This window comes from Oncorhynchus masou, chromosome 32 (genome assembly GCF_036934945.1).
Source record: "Oncorhynchus masou masou isolate Uvic2021 chromosome 32, UVic_Omas_1.1, whole genome shotgun sequence".
NCBI classification, from domain to species: domain Eukaryota; kingdom Metazoa; phylum Chordata; class Actinopteri; order Salmoniformes; family Salmonidae; genus Oncorhynchus; species Oncorhynchus masou.
In genome coordinates, this window is record NC_088243.1 from 94,786,016 (window position 1) to 94,803,974 (window position 17,959).

The window sequence follows — 17,959 nt, forward strand, 5'->3', positions numbered from 1 at the left end:
CTATGTGTCTCTCTCTCCAGACCTGGGTGGTGGTATTAGTGGTGGTAGTAGTGGTGTTAACTATGTGTCTCTCTCTCTCCAGACCTGGGTGGTGGTGGTGGTAGTAGTGGTGGTAGTAGTGGTGTTAACTATGTGTCTCTCTCTCTCCAGACCTGTGTGGTGGTGGTATTAGTGGTGGTAGTAGTGGTGTTAACTATGTGTCTCTCTCTCCAGACCTGGGTGGTGCTGGTGGTATTAGTGGTGGTAGTAGTGGTGTTAACTATGTGTCTCTCTCTCTCCAGACCTGGGTGGTGATGGTGGTAGTAGTGGTGTTAACTATGTGTCTCTCTCTCCAGACCTGGGTGGTGGTGGTGGTATTAGTGGTGGTTGTAGTGGTGTTAACTATGTGTCTCTCTCTCCAGACCTGGGTGGTGGTGGTGGTATTAGTGGTGGTAGTAGTGTTGTTAACTTTGTGTCTCTCTCTCCAGACCTGGGTGGTGGTGGTGGTGGTATTAGTGGTGGTAGTAGTGGTGTTAACTATGTCTCTCTCTCTCCAGACCTGGGTGGTGTTGGTATTAGTGGTGGTAGTAGTGGTGTTAACTATGTTTCTCTCTCTCCAGACCTGGGTGGTGGTGGTGGTATTAGTGGTGGTAGTAGTGGTGTTAACTATGTGTCTCTCTCTCCAGACCTGGGTGGTGGTGGTGGTATTAGTGGTGGTAGTAGTGGTGTTTACTATGTGTCTCTCTCTCCAGACCTGGGGTGTGGTGGTTGTATTAGTGGTGGTAGTAGTGGTGTTAACTATGTGTCTCTCTCTCCAGACCTGGGTGGTGGTGGTGGTATTAGTGGTGGTAGTAGTGGTGTTAACTTTGTGTCTCTCTCTCCAGACCTGGTGGTGGTGGTGGTATTAGTTGTGGTAGTAGTGGTGTTAACTATGTGTCTCTCTCTCTCCAGACATGGGTGGTGGTGGTGATGGTGGTGGTATTAGTGGTGGTAGTAGTGGTGTTAACTATGTGTCTCTCTCTCCAGACCTGGGTGGTGGTGGTGGTATTAGTGGTGGTAGTAGTGTTGTTAACTTTGTGTCTCTCTCTCTCCAGACCTGGTGGTGGTGGTGGTATTAGTTGTGGTAGTAGTGGTGTTAACTATGTGTCTCTCTCTCCAGACCTGGGTGGTGGTGGTAGTAGTGTTAACTATGTGTCTCTCTCTCCAGACCTGGGTGGTGGTGGTGATGGTGGTGGTAGTAGTGGTGTTAACTATGTGTCTCTCTCTCCAGACCTGGGTGGTTGTGGTATTAGTGGTGGTAGTAGTGGTGTTAACTATGTGTCTCTCTCTCCAGACCTGGGGTGTGGTGGTGGTATTAGTGGTGGTAGTAGTGTTGTTAACTATGTGTCTCTCTCTCTCCAGACCTGGGTGGTGGTGGTGATGGTGGTGGTATTAGTGGTGGTAGTAGTGTTGTTAACTTTGTCTCTCTCTCTCTCCAGACCTGGGTGGTGGTGGTGGTAGTAGTGGTGGTAGTAGTGGTGTTAACTATGTGTCTCTCTCTCTCCAGACCTGTGTGGTGGTGGTATTAGTGGTGGTAGTAGTGGTGTTAACTATGTGTCTCTCTCTCCAGACCTGGGTGGTGCTGGTGGTATTAGTGGTGGTAGTAGTGGTGTTAACTATGTGTCTCTCTCTCTCCAGACCTGGGTGGTGATGGTGGTAGTAGTGGTGTTAACTATGTGTCTCTCTCTCCAGACCTGGGTGGTGGTGGTGGTATTAGTGGTGGTTGTAGTGGTGTTAACTATGTGTCTCTCTCTCTCCAGACCTGGGTGGTGGTGGTGGTATTAGTGGTGGTAGTAGTGTTGTTAACTTTGTGTCTCTCTCTCTCCAGACCTGGGTGGTGGTGGTGGTGGTATTAGTGGTGGTAGTAGTGGTGTTAACTATGTCTCTCTCTCTCCAGACCTGGGTGGTGTTGGTATTAGTGGTGGTAGTAGTGGTGTTAACTATGTTTCTCTCTCTCCAGACCTGGGTGGTGGTGGTGGTATTAGTGGTGGTAGTAGTGGTGTTAACTATGTGTCTCTCTCTCCAGACCTGGGTGGTGGTGGTGGTATTAGTGGTGGTAGTAGTGGTGTTTACTATGTGTCTCTCTCTCCAGACCTGGGGTGTGGTGGTGGTATTAGTGGTGGTAGTAGTGGTGTTAACTATGTGTCTCTCTCTCTCCAGACCTGGGTGGTGGTGGTGGTATTAGTGGTGGTAGTAGTGGTGTTAACTTTGTGTCTCTCTCTCTCCAGACCTGGTGGTGGTGGTGGTATTAGTTGTGGTAGTAGTGGTGTTAACTATGTGTCTCTCTCTCTCCAGACCTGGGTGGTGGTGGTGATGGTGGTGGTATTAGTGGTGGTAGTAGTGGTGTTAACTATGTGTCTCTCTCTCCAGACCTGGGTGGTGGTGGTGGTATTAGTGGTGGTAGTAGTGTTGTTAACTTTGTGTCTCTCTCTCTCCAGACCTGGTGGTGGTGGTGGTATTAGTTGTGGTAGTAGTGGTGTTAACTATGTGTCTCTCTCTCTCCAGACCTGGGTGGTGGTGGTAGTAGTGTTAACTATGTGTCTCTCTCTCCAGACCTGGGTGGTGGTGGTGATGGTGGTGGTAGTAGTGGTGTTAACTATGTGTCTCTCTCTCTCCAGACCTGGGTGGTTGTGGTATTAGTGGTGGTAGTAGTGGTGTTAACTATGTGTCTCTCTCTCTCCAGACCTGGGGTGTGGTGGTGGTATTAGTGGTGGTAGTAGTGTTGTTAACTATGTGTCTCTCTCTCTCCAGACCTGGGTGGTGGTGGTGATGGTGGTGGTATTAGTGGTGGTAGTAGTGTTGTTAACTTTGTGTCTCTCTCTCTCCAGACCTGGGTGGTGGTGGTGGTATTAGTGGTGGTAGTAGTGTTGTTAACTATGTGTCTCTCTCTCCAGACCTGGGTGGTGATGGTGATGGTGGTGGTATTAGTGGTGTTATCTATGTGTCTCTCTCTCCAGACCTGGGTGGTGGTGGTGATGGTGGTGGTATTAGTGGTGGTAGTAGTGTTGTTAACTTTGTGTCTCTCTCTCTCCAGACCTGGGTGGTGGTGGTGGTATTAGTGGTGTTAACTATGTGTCTCTCTCTCTCCAGACCTGGGTGGTGGTATTAGTGGTGGTAGTAGTGGTGTTAACTATGTGTCTCTCTCTCCAGACCTGGGTGATGGTGGTGGTATTAGTGGTGGTAGTTGTGGTGTTAACTATGTCTCTCTCTCCAGACCTGGGTGGTGGTGGTGGTATTAGTGGTGGTAGTAGTGTTGTTAACTTTGTGTCTCTCTCTCTCCAGACCTGGGTGGTGGTGGTATTAGTGGTGGTAGTAGTGTTGTTAACAATGTGTGTCTCTCTCCAGACCTGGGTGCTGGTGGTGGTATTAGTGGTGGTGGTAGTGGTGTTAACTATGTGTCTCTCTCTCCAGACCTGGGTGCTGGTGGTATTAGTGGTGGTAGTAGTGGTGTTAACTATGTGTCTCTCTCTCCAGACCTGGGTGGTGGTGGTGGTATTAGTGGTGGTAGTAGTGGTGTTAACTATGTGTCTCTCTCTCCAGACCTGGGTGGTGGTGGTGGTATTGGTGGTGGTAGTAGTGGTGTTAACTATGTGTCTCTCTCTCCAGACCTGGGTGGTGGTATTAGTGGTGGTAGTAGTGGTGTTAACTATGTGTCTCTCTCTCTCTCCAGACCTGGGTGGTGGTGGTAGTAGTGGTGGTAGTAGTGGTGTTAACTATGTGTCTCTCTCTCTCCAGACCTGTGTGGTGGTGGTATTAGTGGTGGTAGTAGTGGTGTTAACTATGTGTCTCTCTCTCCAGACCTGGGTGGTGCTGGTGGTATTAGTGGTGGTAGTAGTGGTGTTAACTATGTGTCTCTCTCTCTCCAGACCTGGGTGGTGGTGGTGGTGATGGTGGTAGTAGTGGTGTTAACTATGTGTCTCTCTCTCTCCAGACTTGAGTTGTGGTGGTGGTATTAGTGGTGGTAGTAGTGTTGTTAACTTTGTGTCTCTCTCTCTCCAGACCTGGGTGGTGGTGGTGGTATTAGTGGTGGTAGTAGTGTTGTTAACTATGTGTCTCTCTCTCTCCAGACCTGGGTGGTGGTGGTGGTATTAGTGGTGGTAGTAGTGGTGTTAACTTTGTGTCTCTTTCTCTCCAGACCTGGGTGGTGGTGGTGGTATTAGTGGTGGTAGTAGTGTTGTTAACTATGTGTCTCTCTCTCCAGACCTGGGTGGTGGTGGTGGTGATGGTGGTGGTAGTAGTGGTGTTAACTATGTGTCTCTCTCTAGACCTGGGTGGTGGTGGTGGTGATGGTGGTGGTAGTAGTGGTGTTAACTATGTGTCTCTCTCTCTCTCCAGACCTGTGTGGTGGTGGTATTAGTGAGCGTAGTAGTGGTGTTAACTACGTGTCTCTCTCTCTCCAGACCTGGGTGGTGATGGTGGTATTAGTGGTGGTGGTAGTGGTGTTAACTATGTGTCTCTCTCTCCAGACCTGGGTGGTGGTGGTGGTATTAGTGGTGGTTGTAGTGGTGTTAACTATGTGTCTCTCTCTCCAGACCTGGGTGGTGGTGGTGGTATTAGTGGTGGTAGTAGTGGTGTTAACTATGTGTCTCTCTCTCCAGACCTGGGTGGTGGTGGTGGTATTAGTGGTGGTAGTAGTGTTGTTAACTATGTGTCTCTCTCTCTCCAGACCTGGGTGATGGTGGTGGTATTAGTGGTGGTAGTAGTGTTGTTAACTATGTGTCTCTCTCTCTCCAGACCTGGGTGATGGTGGTGGTATTAGTGGTGGTAGTAGTGTTGTTAACTATGTGTCTCTCTCTCCAGACCTGGGTGGTGGTGGTGGTATTTGTGGTGGTAGTAGTGGTGTTAACTATGTGTCTCTCTCTCCAGACCTGGGTGGTGGTGGTGATGGTGGTGGTATTAGTGGTGGTAGTTGTGGTGTTAACTTTGTGTCTCTCTCTCCAGACCTGGGTGGTGGTGGTGGTATTAGTGGTGGTAGTAGTGGTGTTAACTATGTGTCTCTCTCTCCAGACCTGGGTGGTGGTGGTGGTATTAGTGGTGGTAGTAGTGGTGTTAACTATGTGTCTCTCTCTCTCCAGACCTGGGTGGGCAACAATAGGCGGAAGCTGGCCTCCAGGGTGGACCAGAACACAGGCATGTCCCACTCCTTTTCCTTCTCCAATCACAGCCTGGCTGGGGGAGCTCTGTCCAACCACATGCTAACTGGCAGGGCTCTAGTGGTGGGCGCAATGCTGACAGGGGAGATGGCGGCAGCTCAGAATATCCAGAGAGGATCCTCCCACCTCCCTCCATCCTCCTCCTTCCCCTCTGCCTCCTCCTCCTCTCCTCTCAGCTCTGTCAACAACAACAACGATGTCATCCTGACAGGGATTTACTCTCGAGGCTCCACTTCTCGTTCCCAGCCCACTGTTAAGCCCCTCTCCTGTCACTCTGACCCTGAGCTCCCTGTAGATGTCCATCAAACTCTGCTCAACCTATCACAGCACAGGAGGAATAGTTCTGTCTCCTCCCCCCTCCAGCTCCACTCTAGATCGGGTACCATGTCACTTCCTCGCTGTAAACCCCTCTGCCTCTCCTCTTCCCCCTCCTTCTCCTCATCCCCCAGCCGCCCCATCCACAATCTGTCCAAGAGGTGTGGTTTCACCACTGGTGGGGCAGGGTGGGCAGTAGGAAGGGCTGGGTCAGGGACGGGGGTACCTCGGAGCTGGGCTAGACAGTATGGTTCTCTCCAGTCCGGCCCCTGTCCCTCCCAGCTCCAGCCCACGCCTCACTCCAACCCCCCAAGGCCCCATCCTTCCAACCCTCCCCCTTCAGACCACTCCCCCCGCATTCATCAGGTCTTCAGCCTATTAGAGAGGGGGAAGGGGGAGGGACTAGGACAAGGACAGCCTTCTGATAGCAGCAGGCAAGAGAGACACAGACAGTCTACCCGCCCTTTGGACGCTATTGGCTGCCTCTCAATCGCCATGGAGACAGGTGATGAAGAGGATGAGTGGCGGAGGGAGGAAGAGTTATCCAACATAGCTGCCACGACCCACGGGGACCTCCAGGGAGGCCAGGGGGTGAGGGACAAACTCAGCCACCGCAGTGAACAGGGATCTGGGGGTAGAGACCTCACATCCCCCTCCCTGGTCCTCAGCAGCTCCAGGCCTGGTCCATATCCTCGGGACAGCTACCCAGTTACTACAAAACTACAGACCTCCCTTAGTATACAGGTATGTGTTAATCCTCCCCTCTCACCTCCTCTTACCTCCTCTCCCCTCTTTCCTCCTCTCCCCTCTTTCCTCCTCTCCCCTCTTTCCTCCTCTCCCCTCTTTCCTCCTCTCAACTCTTTCCTCCTCTCCCCTCTTTCCTCCTCTCTCTTTCCTCCTCTTTCTACCTCCCTCCTCCTCTTTCCTCCTCCCTCCTCTTTCCACCTCCCTCCTACTATTTCCTCCTCCCTCCTCCTCTCTCCTTCCCTTCCCTCCTCACCTCTTTCCTCCTCACCTATTTCCTCTTTCCACCTCCCTCCTCGTTCCTCCTCCGTTCTTCTCTTTCCTGCTCCGTCCTTCTCTTTCCTCCTCTCTCCTACTCTTTCCTCCTCCGTTCTCCTGCCTTCTCCTCTTTCCTCCTCCCCTCTACTCTTTCCTCTTCACCTTTCCTCCTCCCTCCTCCTTCACCTTCTCCTCTTTCCTCCCTCCCCCTCTTTCCTCCTCCTTCCTTCTCTTTCCTCCTCCCTCCTTCTCCTCCTCAATCCTTCTCCTCTTCCCTCCTCCCTTCTCGTCTTTCCTCCTCCCTTCTCCTCTTTCCTCATCCCTCCTCCTCAATCCTCCTCCCTTCTCCTCTTTCTTCCTCCCTTCTCCTCTTTCCTCTTCACCTTTCCTCCTCCATTCTCCACTTTTCTCTTCCCTCCTCCTCTTTTCTCCTCACCTCTCCTCCCCTCTTTTCTCCTCCCTCCTCCTCTTTCCTCCCTCATCCTCTATCCTCTTCACCTTTCCTCCTCCCTCCCCCCTTTCCTCCTCCCTCCTACTCTTTTCTCCTCCCTTCTTCTCTTTCTGCCTCCCTCCTACTCTTTGCTCATCCCGTCTTCTCTTTCCGCCTCCCTCCTACTCTTTGCTCCTCCTTTCTTCTCTTTCCGCCTCCCTCCTACTCTTTCCTCATCCCTTCTCCTCTTTCCTCCTCCCTCCTCCTCTTTCCTCTTCACCTTTCCTCCTCCCTCCTCCTTCCCTTCTCCTCTTTCCTCCCTCCCCCTCTTTCCTGCTCCTTCCTTCTCTTTCCTCCCTCCTTCTCTTTCCTCCTCAATCCTCCTCCCTTCTCCTCTTTCCTCCTCCCTCCTCCTCTTTCCTCCTCTTTCCTCCTCACCTCTCCTCCTCCCTCCCACTCTTCCCTCCTCCCTTCTCCTCTTTCCTCCCTTCTCCTCTCCCTCCCCCTCTTTCCTCCCCCACTCTTTCCTCCTCCCTTCTTCTCTTTCCTCCTCCCTTCTTCTCTTTCCTCCTCCCTCCTACTCTTTCCTCCTCCCTCCTACTCTTTCCTCCTCCCTCCTACTCTTTCCTCCCCCTCTTTCCTCCTACTCTTTTCTCCTCCCTTCTCTTCCCTCATCCCTCCTTCTCTTTCCTCCTCCCTCCTCTTTCCTCCTCACCTCTCCTCAATTCCCCTCCCTTCTCCTCTTCCCTCCTCCTCCAACCTCCTCCCTCCTCCTCTTTCCTCTTCACCTTTCCTCCTCCCTCCTCCTTCCCCTCTCCTCTTTCCTCCCTCCCCCTCTTTCCTGCTCCTTCCTTCTCTTTCCTCCCTCCTTCTCTTTCCTCCTCAATCCTCCTCCCTTCTCCTCTTTCCTCCTCCCTCCTCCTCTTCCTCCCTTTCCTCCTCACCTCTCCTCCTCCCTCCCACTCTTCCCTCCTCCCTTCCCTCTCCTTCCTCCCTTCTCCCTCCCTCCCCCCTCTTCCTCCCCCACTCTTTCCTCCTCCCTTCTTCTCTTTCCTCCTCCCTTCTTCTCTTTCCTCCTCCCTCCTACTCTTTCCTCCTCCCTCCTACTCTTTCCTCCTCCCTCCTACTCTTTCCTCCCCCTCTTTCCTCCTACTCTTTTCTCCTCCCTTCTCTTCCCTCATCCCTCCTTCTCTTTCCTCCTCCCTCCTCTTTCCTCCTCACCTCTCCTCAATTCCCCTCCCTTCTCCTCTTCCCTCCTCCTCCAACCTCCTCCCTCCTCCTCTTTCCTCTTCACCTTTCCTCCTCCCTCCTCCTTCCCCTCTCCTCTTTCCTCCCTCCCCTCTTTCCTGCTCCTTCCTTCTCTTCCTCCCTCCTTCTCTTTCCTCCTCAATCCTCCTCCCTTCTCCTCTTTCCTCCTCCTCCTCCTCTTTCCTCCTCTTTCCTCCTCACCTCTCCTCCTCCCTCCCACTCTTCCCTCCTCCCTTCTCCTCTTTCCTCCCTTCTCCTCTCCCTCCCCCTCTTTCCTCCTACTCTTTTCTCCTCCCTTCTCTTCCCTCGTCCCTCCTTCTCTTTCCTCCTCCCTCCTCTTTCCTCCTCACCTCTCCTCAATTCCCCTCCCTTCTCCTCTTCCCTCCTCCTCCAACCTCCTCCCTCCTCCTCTTTCCTCTTCACCTTTCCTCCTCCCTCCTCCTTCCCCTCTCCTCTTTCCTCCCTCCCCCTCTTTCCTGCTCCTTCCTTCTCTTTCCTCCCTCCTTCTCTTTCCTCCTCAATCCTCCTCCCTTCTCCTCTTTCCTCCTCCCTCCTCCTCTTTCCTCCTCTTTCCTCCTCACCTCTCCTCCTCCCTCCCACTCTTCCCTTCTCCTCTTTCCTCCCTTCTCCTCTCCCTCCCCCTCTTTCCTCCCCCACTCTTTCCTCCTCCCTTCTTCTCTTTCCTCCTCCCTTCTTCTCTTTCCTCCTCCCTCCTACTCTTTCCTCCCCCCTCCTACTCTTTCCTCCTCCCTTCTCCTCTTCCCCCCTCCCTCCTTCTCTTTCCTCCTCCCTCCTTCTCTTTCCTCCTCCCTCCTTCTCTTTCCTCCTCAATCCTCCTCCCTTCTCCTCTTTCCTCCTCCCTTCTCCTCTTTCCTCCTCTTTCCTCCTTCCTCCTTCTCTTTCCTCCTCCCTTCTCCTCTTTCCTCCTTCCTCCTCCCTTCTCCTCTTTCCTCCTCCCTCCTACTCTTTCCTCCCCCTCTTTCCTCCTACTCTTTTCTCCTCCCTTCTCTTCCCTCGTCCCTCCTTCTCTTTCCTCCTCCCTCCTCTTTCCTCCTCACCTCTCCTCAATTCCCCTCCCTTCTCCTCTTCCCTCCTCCTCCAACCTCCTCCCTCCTCCTCTTTCCTCTTCACCTTTCCTCATCCCTCCTCCTCTTTCCTCCTCCCTCCTCCTCTTTCCTCCTCACCTCTCCTCCCCTCTTTTCTCAAGCCTCCTCCCTCCTCCTCTTTCCTCTTCACCTTTCCTCATCCCTCCTCCTCTTTCCTCCTCCCTCCTCCTCTTTCCTCCTCCCTCCTCCTCTTTCCTCCTCCCTCCTCCTCTTTCCTCCTCACCTCTCCTCCCCTCTTTTCTCAAGCCTCCTCCCTCCTACTCTTTCCTCTTCCCTTCTCCTCTTTCCTCCCCCTTCTTCTCCTCCCTCCTCCTCCAACCTCCTCCCTCCTCCTCTTTCCTCTTCACCTTTCCTCCTCCTCCCTCCTCCTCTTTCCTCCTCCCTCCTACTCTTTCCTCCTCCCTCCTCCTCACCTCTCCTCCCCTCTTTTCTCAATCCTCCTCCCTCCTACTCTTTCCTCCTCCCTTCTCCTCTTTCCTCCCCCTTCTTCTCCTCCCTCCTCCTCAAGCCTCCTCCCTCCTCCTCTTTCCTCTTCACCTTTCCTCCTCCCTCTGCTTTCCTACTCACCTCCTCCCTCCCACTCTTCCCTCCTCCCTTCTCCTCTTTCCTCCCTCCTTCTCTTTCCTCCTCAATCCTCCTCCCTTCTCCTCTTTCCTCCTCCCTCCTCCTCTTTCCTCCTCCCTCCTCCTCTTTCCTCCTCCCTCCTACTCTTTCCTCCCTCCCCCTCTTTTCTCCCTCCCCCTCTTTCCTCCTACTCTTTTCTCCTCCCTTCTCTTCCCTCATCCCTCCTTCTCTTTCCTCCTCCCTCCTCTTTCCTCCTCACCTCTCCTCAATTCCCCTCCCTTCTCCTCTTCCCTCCTCCTCAATCCTCCTCCCTCCTCCTCTTTCCTCTTCACCTTTCTGCCTCCCTCCTCCTCTTTCCTCCTCCCTCCTACTCTTTCCTCCTCCCTCCTCTTTCCTCCTCACCTCTCCTCCTCCCTCCTCCTCAAGCCTCCTCCCTCCTCCTCTTTCCCCTTCACCTTTCCTCCTCCCTCCTCTCTCCTACTCACCTCCTCCCTCCCACTCCTCCCTTCTCCTCTTTCCTCCCTTCTCCTCTTTCCTCCCTCCTTCTCTTTCCTCATCCCCCCTTCTCTTTCCTCATCCCCCCTTCTCTTTCCTCATCCCTCCTACTCTTTCCTCCTCCCTCCTACTCTTTCCTCCTCCCTCCTACTCTTTCTCCTCCTAACTCCTTCTCTTTCCTCCTCCCTTCTACTCTTTCCTCCTTCTCTTTCCTCCTCCTCCTCTTTCCGCCTCCCTCCTCCTCTTTCCTCCTCCCTCTTCCTCTTTCCTCCTCCTTCCTTCTCCTCTTCCCTCCTCCCTTCTCCTTTTTCCTCCTCCCTCCTACTCTTTCCTCCTCCTTCCTCCTACTCTTTCCTCCTCCCTTCTCCTCTTTCCTCCTCCCTTCTCCTCTTTCCTCCCCCTTGCTCTCTTTCCTCCTCCCTCCTCCTCTTTCCTCCTCCTCCCTTCTCCTCTTCCCTCCTCCCTTCTCCTCTTCCCTCCTCCCTTCTCCTTTTTCCTCCTCCCTCCTACTCTTTCCTCCTCCTTCCTCCTACTCTTTCCTCCTCCCTTCTCCTCTTTTCTCCTCATTCCTCCTCCCTTCTCCTCTTTCCTCCCCCTTGCTCTCCTCCCTCCTCCTCAAGCCTCCTCCCTTCTCCTCTTTTATCCTCCCTCCTCCTCTTTCCTCTTCACCTTTCCTCCTCCCTCCTCCTCTTTCCCCCTCACCTCTCTTCCCCCCCACTCTTCCCTTCTCCTCTTTCCTCCCTTCTCCTCTTTCCTCAACCCTCCTACTCTTTCCTCCTCCCTCCTACTCTTTCCTCCTCCCTCCTCCTCTTTCCTCCTCCCTTCTCTTTCCTCCTCCCTTCTCTTTCCTCAACCCTCCTTCTCTTTCCTCAACCCTCCTTCTCTTTCCTCCTCCCCCCACTCTTCCCCCTCCCTTCTCCTCTTTCCTCCCTTCTCCTATTTCCTCCCTCCCCCTCTTTCCTCAACCCTCCTTCTCTTTCCTCCTCCTCTTTCCTCCTCCCTTCTCCTCTTTTCTCCTCTTTCCCCCTTCTCACCACCTCCTCCCCTCTGTAGGTTCCAGTCAGTTCCTCTGCTCTGTGGCTCATCAGTAACTCCAGGAAGAGAATTGTAAGTCTTCATCATGTGTCATTCTGTCTTACCTAACAGTATAAATGTATACACTCACTACAGTAAGTCGCTCTGGATAAGAGCGATAAGAGCTCTTTAACGTGTGTGTGTGTGTGTGTGTGTGTGTGTGTGTGTGTGTGTGTGTGTGTGTGTGTGTGTGTGTGTGTGTGTGTGTGTGTGTGTGTGTGTGTGTGTGTGTGTGTGTGTGTGTGTGTGTGTGTGTGTGTGTGTAGCTATAGGACAAGACCCAGTTCAGTGATGTGGACCTGGGCCAGTTGAAGCGGTACTGGGACCGAGGGATGACCAGTCTGGGTTCTGTCTGCAGAGAGAAGATCAACGCAGCTGCCAATCAGCTCAACGTAGACACTGAGATAGTCAAGGTAGCAACCAATCAGAGGCTTCCTCTCAGCTGTATCAGCCAATCACACACTCCCTCTGACTGTCTGATGGGCATAAAGATCCCGCCCCCTAAAGGTGGGCCGGCCTTGTTCCTGACATCACTGGAAGGGGAGAAGTCTCCCTCTACACTGAGTTCTGATGTGGAGGGGCTTAGAACGCCCGACCTGGGAGACAACCTCAACGATGGAGCGTCCTTCTGTCTGTCTGAGGGTGAGACGCGAGCACACATACACACACACACACACACACACAAAATCTCCCCCAGTAGCAGTGTCCAGTGTGACAGTGTTTGTATTTTAGATGGGACCAGTCAGTCGTACCAGAGAGAAGAAGAGAACAGAGTAGAGGAGGAGAGCAGCAGCGCCCCCATGGCTCACAGCGTGGTACTGCAGTATACACTCTGTTACTACACTAGAGATGCACTGTTACTACACTAGTACAATACACTGTTACTACACTAGTACAATACACTGTTACCACACTAGTACAATACACTGTTACTACACTAGTACAATACACGGTTACTACACTATTACAATACACTGATACTACACTAGATATACACTGTTACTACACTAGTACAATACACTGTTACTACACTTGTACAGTACACTATTACTACACTAGTACAACACACTGTTACGACACTAGAGATGCACTGTTACTACACTAGTACAATACACTATTACTACACTAGTACAATATACTGGAGACACACTGTTGCTACACTATAGACACACTGTTACTACACTAGAGACACACTGTTGCTACACTATAGACACACTGTTACTACACTGGAAACACACTGTTACTTCACTGGAGACACACTGTTACTACACTAGAGACACACTGTTACTACACTAGAGACACACTGTTACTACACTAGTACAATACACTATTACTACACTAGTACAACACACTGTTACGACACTAGAGATGCACTGTTACTACACTAGTACAATACACTATTACTACACTAGTACAATATACTGGAGACACACTGTTGCTACACTATAGACACACTGTTACTACACTAGAGACACACTGTTACTACACTAGAGACACACTGTTACTACACTAGTACAATACACTGTTACTACACTAGAGGCACACTGTTACTACACTAGTACAATACACTGTTAGTACACTAGTACAATACACTGTTAGTACACTAGTACAATACACTGTTAGTACACTAGTACAATACACTGTTAGTACACTAGTACAATACACTGTTAGGACACTAGTACAACACACTGTTAGTACACTCGAGATACACCGTTACTACACTAGTACGATACACCGTGACTAAACTAGTACAATACACTATTACTACACTAGTACAATACACTGTTACTACACTAGTACAATGCACTGTTACTACACTAGTACAATACACTCTTACCACACTAGAGATATACTGTTACTACACTTGTACAATACACTGTTACTACACTAGTACAATACACTGTCACTACACTAGAGATACACTGTAACTACACTAGTACAATACACTGTTACTGCATGAGATATATACTGTTACTACACTAGTACAATACACTGTTACTACACTAGAGATACAATCTTACTACACTAGTACAATAAACCGTTGCTACACTAGAGATATACTGTTGCTACACTAGAGATACACTGTTACTACACTAGTACAATACACTGTTACTACACTGGAGATACACTGTTACTACACTAGTACAATACACTCTTACTACACTAGTACAACACACTGTTACTACACTAGTACAATACACTATTACTACACTAGATATACACTGTTACTACACTAGTACAATACACTATTACTACACTTGTACAGTACACTGTTACTATTACTACACTAGTACAACCCATTGTTACGACACTACAGATGCACTGTTACTACACTAGTACAATACACTATTACTACACTAGTACAATATACTGGAGACACACTGTTACTACACTAGAGACACACTGTTACTTCACTGGAGAAACACTGTTACTTCACTGAAGACACACTGTTACTACACTAGTACAATACACTGTTAGGACACTAGTACAACACACTGTTAGTACACTAGAGATACACCGTTACTCACTAGTACAATACACCGTGACTAAACAAGTACAATACACTATTACTACACTAGTACAATACCCTGTTACTACACTAGTACAATGCACTGTTACTACACTAGTGCAATACACTCTTACCACACTAGAGATATACTGTTACTACACTAGTACAATACACTGATACTACACTAGTACAATACACTGTCACTACACTAGAGATACACTGAAACTACACTAGTACAATACACTGTCACTACACTAGTGCAATAAACTGTTACTACACTAGATATACACTGTTACTACACTAATACAATACACTGTTAGTACACTAGTTCAATACACTGTTAGTACACTAGTAAAATATACTCTTACTACACTAGAGATATACTGTTACTACACTAGTACAATACACTGTTACTACACTAGTACAATACAATGTTACTACACTAGTACAATACACTGTTACTACACTAGTACAATACACTGTTACTACACTAGAGATATACTGTTACTACACTAGTACAATATACTGTTACTACACTAGTACAAAATACTGGAGACACATTGTTACTACACTAGAGATACACTGTTACTACACTAGAGACACACTGTTACCACACTAGTACAATACACTGTTACTACACTAGTACAATGAACTGTTACTCCACTAGTACAATGCACTGTGACTACACTAGGACAATACACTGTTACTACACTATTATAATACACTGTTACTACGCTGGAGACACACTGTTACTACGCTAGAGACACACTGTTACTACGCTAGAGAGACACTGTTACTACACTAGAGACACACTGTTACCACACTAGTACAATACACTGTTACTACACTAGTACAATACACTGTTAGTACACTAGTACAATATATTGTTAAACCACTAGCACAATGCACTGTTACTCCACTAGTACAATGCACTGTGACTACACAAGGACAATACACTGTTACTACACTATTATAATACACTGTTACTGCACGAGATATATACTGTTACTACACTAGTACAATACACTGTTACTACACTAGAGATATACTGTTGCTACACTAAAGGATACACTGTTACTACACTAGTACAATACACTGTTACTACACTAGTACAATACACTGTTACTACACTAGAGATACATTGTTACTACACTAGTACAATACACTCTTACTACACTAGTACAATACACTGTTACTACACTAGAGATACACTGTTACTACACTAGTGCAATACACTCTTAGTACACTAGTACAATATACTGTTACAACACTAGAGACGCACTGTTACTACTCTAGAGACACACTGTTACTACACTAGAGACACACTGTTACTACACTAGAGACACACTGTTACTACACTAGAGACACACTGTTACTACACTAGAGACACACTCTTACTACACTAGAGACACACTGTTATTACACTAGAGACACACTGCTACTTCACTGGAAACACACTGTCACTACACTAGTACAATACACTGTTACTATTACTACACTAGTACAATACACTGTTACTACACTAGTACAATACACTGTTACTACACGTGTACAGTACACTGTTACTATTACTACACTAGTACAACACACTGTTACGACACTACAGATGCACTGTTACTACACTAGTACAATACACTATTACTACACTAGTACAATATACTGGAGACACACTGTTACTACACTAGAGACACACTGTTACTACACTGGGGACACACTGTTACTTCACTGGAGACACACTGTTACTACACTAGAGACACACTGTCACTACACTAGTACAATACTGTGTTAGTACACTAGTACAACACACTGTTACTACACTAGAGACACACTGTTACGACACTAGTACCATACACTGTTACTACACTAGTACAATATACTGGAGACACACTGTTACTACACTAGAGACACACTGTTACTTCGCTGGAGACACACTGTTACTTCGCTGGAGACACACTGTTACTACACTAGAGACACACTGTCACTACACTAGTACAATACAGTGTTAGTACACTAGTACAATACACTGTTAGGACACTAGTACAACACACTGTTAGTACACTAGAGATACACCGTTACTACACTAGTACAATACACCGTGACCAAACAAGTACAATACACTATTACTACACTAGTACAATACACTATTACTACACTAGTACAATACACTGTTACTACACTAGTACAATGCACTGTTACTACACTAGTACAATACACTCTTACCACACTAGAGATATACTGTTACTACACTAGTACAATACACTGATACTACACTAGTACAATACACTGATACTACACTAGTACAATACACTAATACTACACTAGTACAATACACTGTTACTACACTGGAGATTCACTGTTACTACACTAGTACAATTCACTGTTACTACACTAGCACAATACACTGATACTACACTAGTACAATACACTGTTACTACACTTGGACAATACACTGTTACTACACTTGGACAATACACTGTTACTACACTAGGACAATGCACTGTTACTACACTGGTATAATACACTGTTACTACACTAGTACAATGCACTGTTACTACACTAGTACAATGCACTGTTACTGCAGTAGATATATACTGTTACTACACTAGGACAATACACTGTTACTACACTAGTACAATACACCCTTACCACACTAGAGATATACTGTTACTACACTAGTACAATACACTGTAACTACACTAGTACAATACACTTTCACTACCATAATACAATACACTGTTACTACACTATTACAATATACTGTTGCTACACTATTACAATGCACTGTTACTACACTTTTACAATGCACTGTTACTACACCAGTACAATGCACTGTTACTACACTAGTACAATACGCTGTTACTACACTAGAGACACACTGTTAATACACTAGAGACACACTGTTACTACACTAGAGACACACTGTTACTACACTAGTACAATACACTGTTACTACACTAGTACAACACACTGTTACTACACTAGAGGCACACTGTTACTACACTAGTACAATACACTGTTACTACACTAGTACAATACACTGTTACTACACTAGTACAATACACTGTTAGTACACTAGTACAATACACTGTTAGTACACTAGTACAATACACTGTTAGTACACTAGTACAATGCACTGTTAGGACACTAGTACAACACACTGTTAGTACACTCGAGATACACCGTTACTACACTAGTACAATACACCGTGACTAAACTAGTACAATACACTATTACTACACTAGTACAATACACTGTTACTACACTAGTACAATGCACTGTTACTACACTAGTACAATACACTCTTACCACACTAGAGATATACTGTTACTACACTTGTACAATACACTGTTACTACACTAGTACAATACACTGTCACTACACTAGAGATACACTGTAACTACACTAGTACAATACACTGTTACTGCATGAGATATATACTGTTACTACACTAGTACAATACACTGTTACTGCATGAGATATATACTGTTACTACACTAGTACAATAAACCGTTGCTACACTAGAGATATACTGTTGCTACACTAGAGATACACTGTTACTACACTAGTACAATACACTGTTACTACACTGGAGATACACTGTTACTACACTAGTACAATACACTCTTACTACACTAGTGCAATACACTGTTACTACACTAGAGATACACTGTTACTACACTAGAGATGCACTGTTACTACACTAGAGACACACTGCTACTTCACTGGAGACATACTGTCACTACACTAGTACAATACACTGTTACTATTACTACACTAGTACAACACACTGTTACTACACTAGTACAATACACTATTACTACACTAGATATACACTGTTAATACACTAGTACAATACACTGTTACTACACTTGTACAGTACACTGTTACTATTACTACACTAGTACAACCCACTAGTACAACCCACGACACTACAGATACACTATTACTACACTAGTACAATATACTGGAGACACACTGTTACTTCACTGAAGACACACTGTTACTACACTAGAGACACACTGTTACTACACTAGTACAATACACT

The 17,959-nt window shown here is 47.8% G+C and overlaps 1 pseudogene; it reads left to right on the plus strand.

Annotated features, from left to right (window-relative positions):
* Positions 1-4,756: 4,756 nt before the first annotated feature.
* Positions 4,757-17,959, plus strand: part of LOC135527298 (highly divergent homeobox-like) — a 181,986-nt pseudogene continuing 168,783 nt past the window's right edge.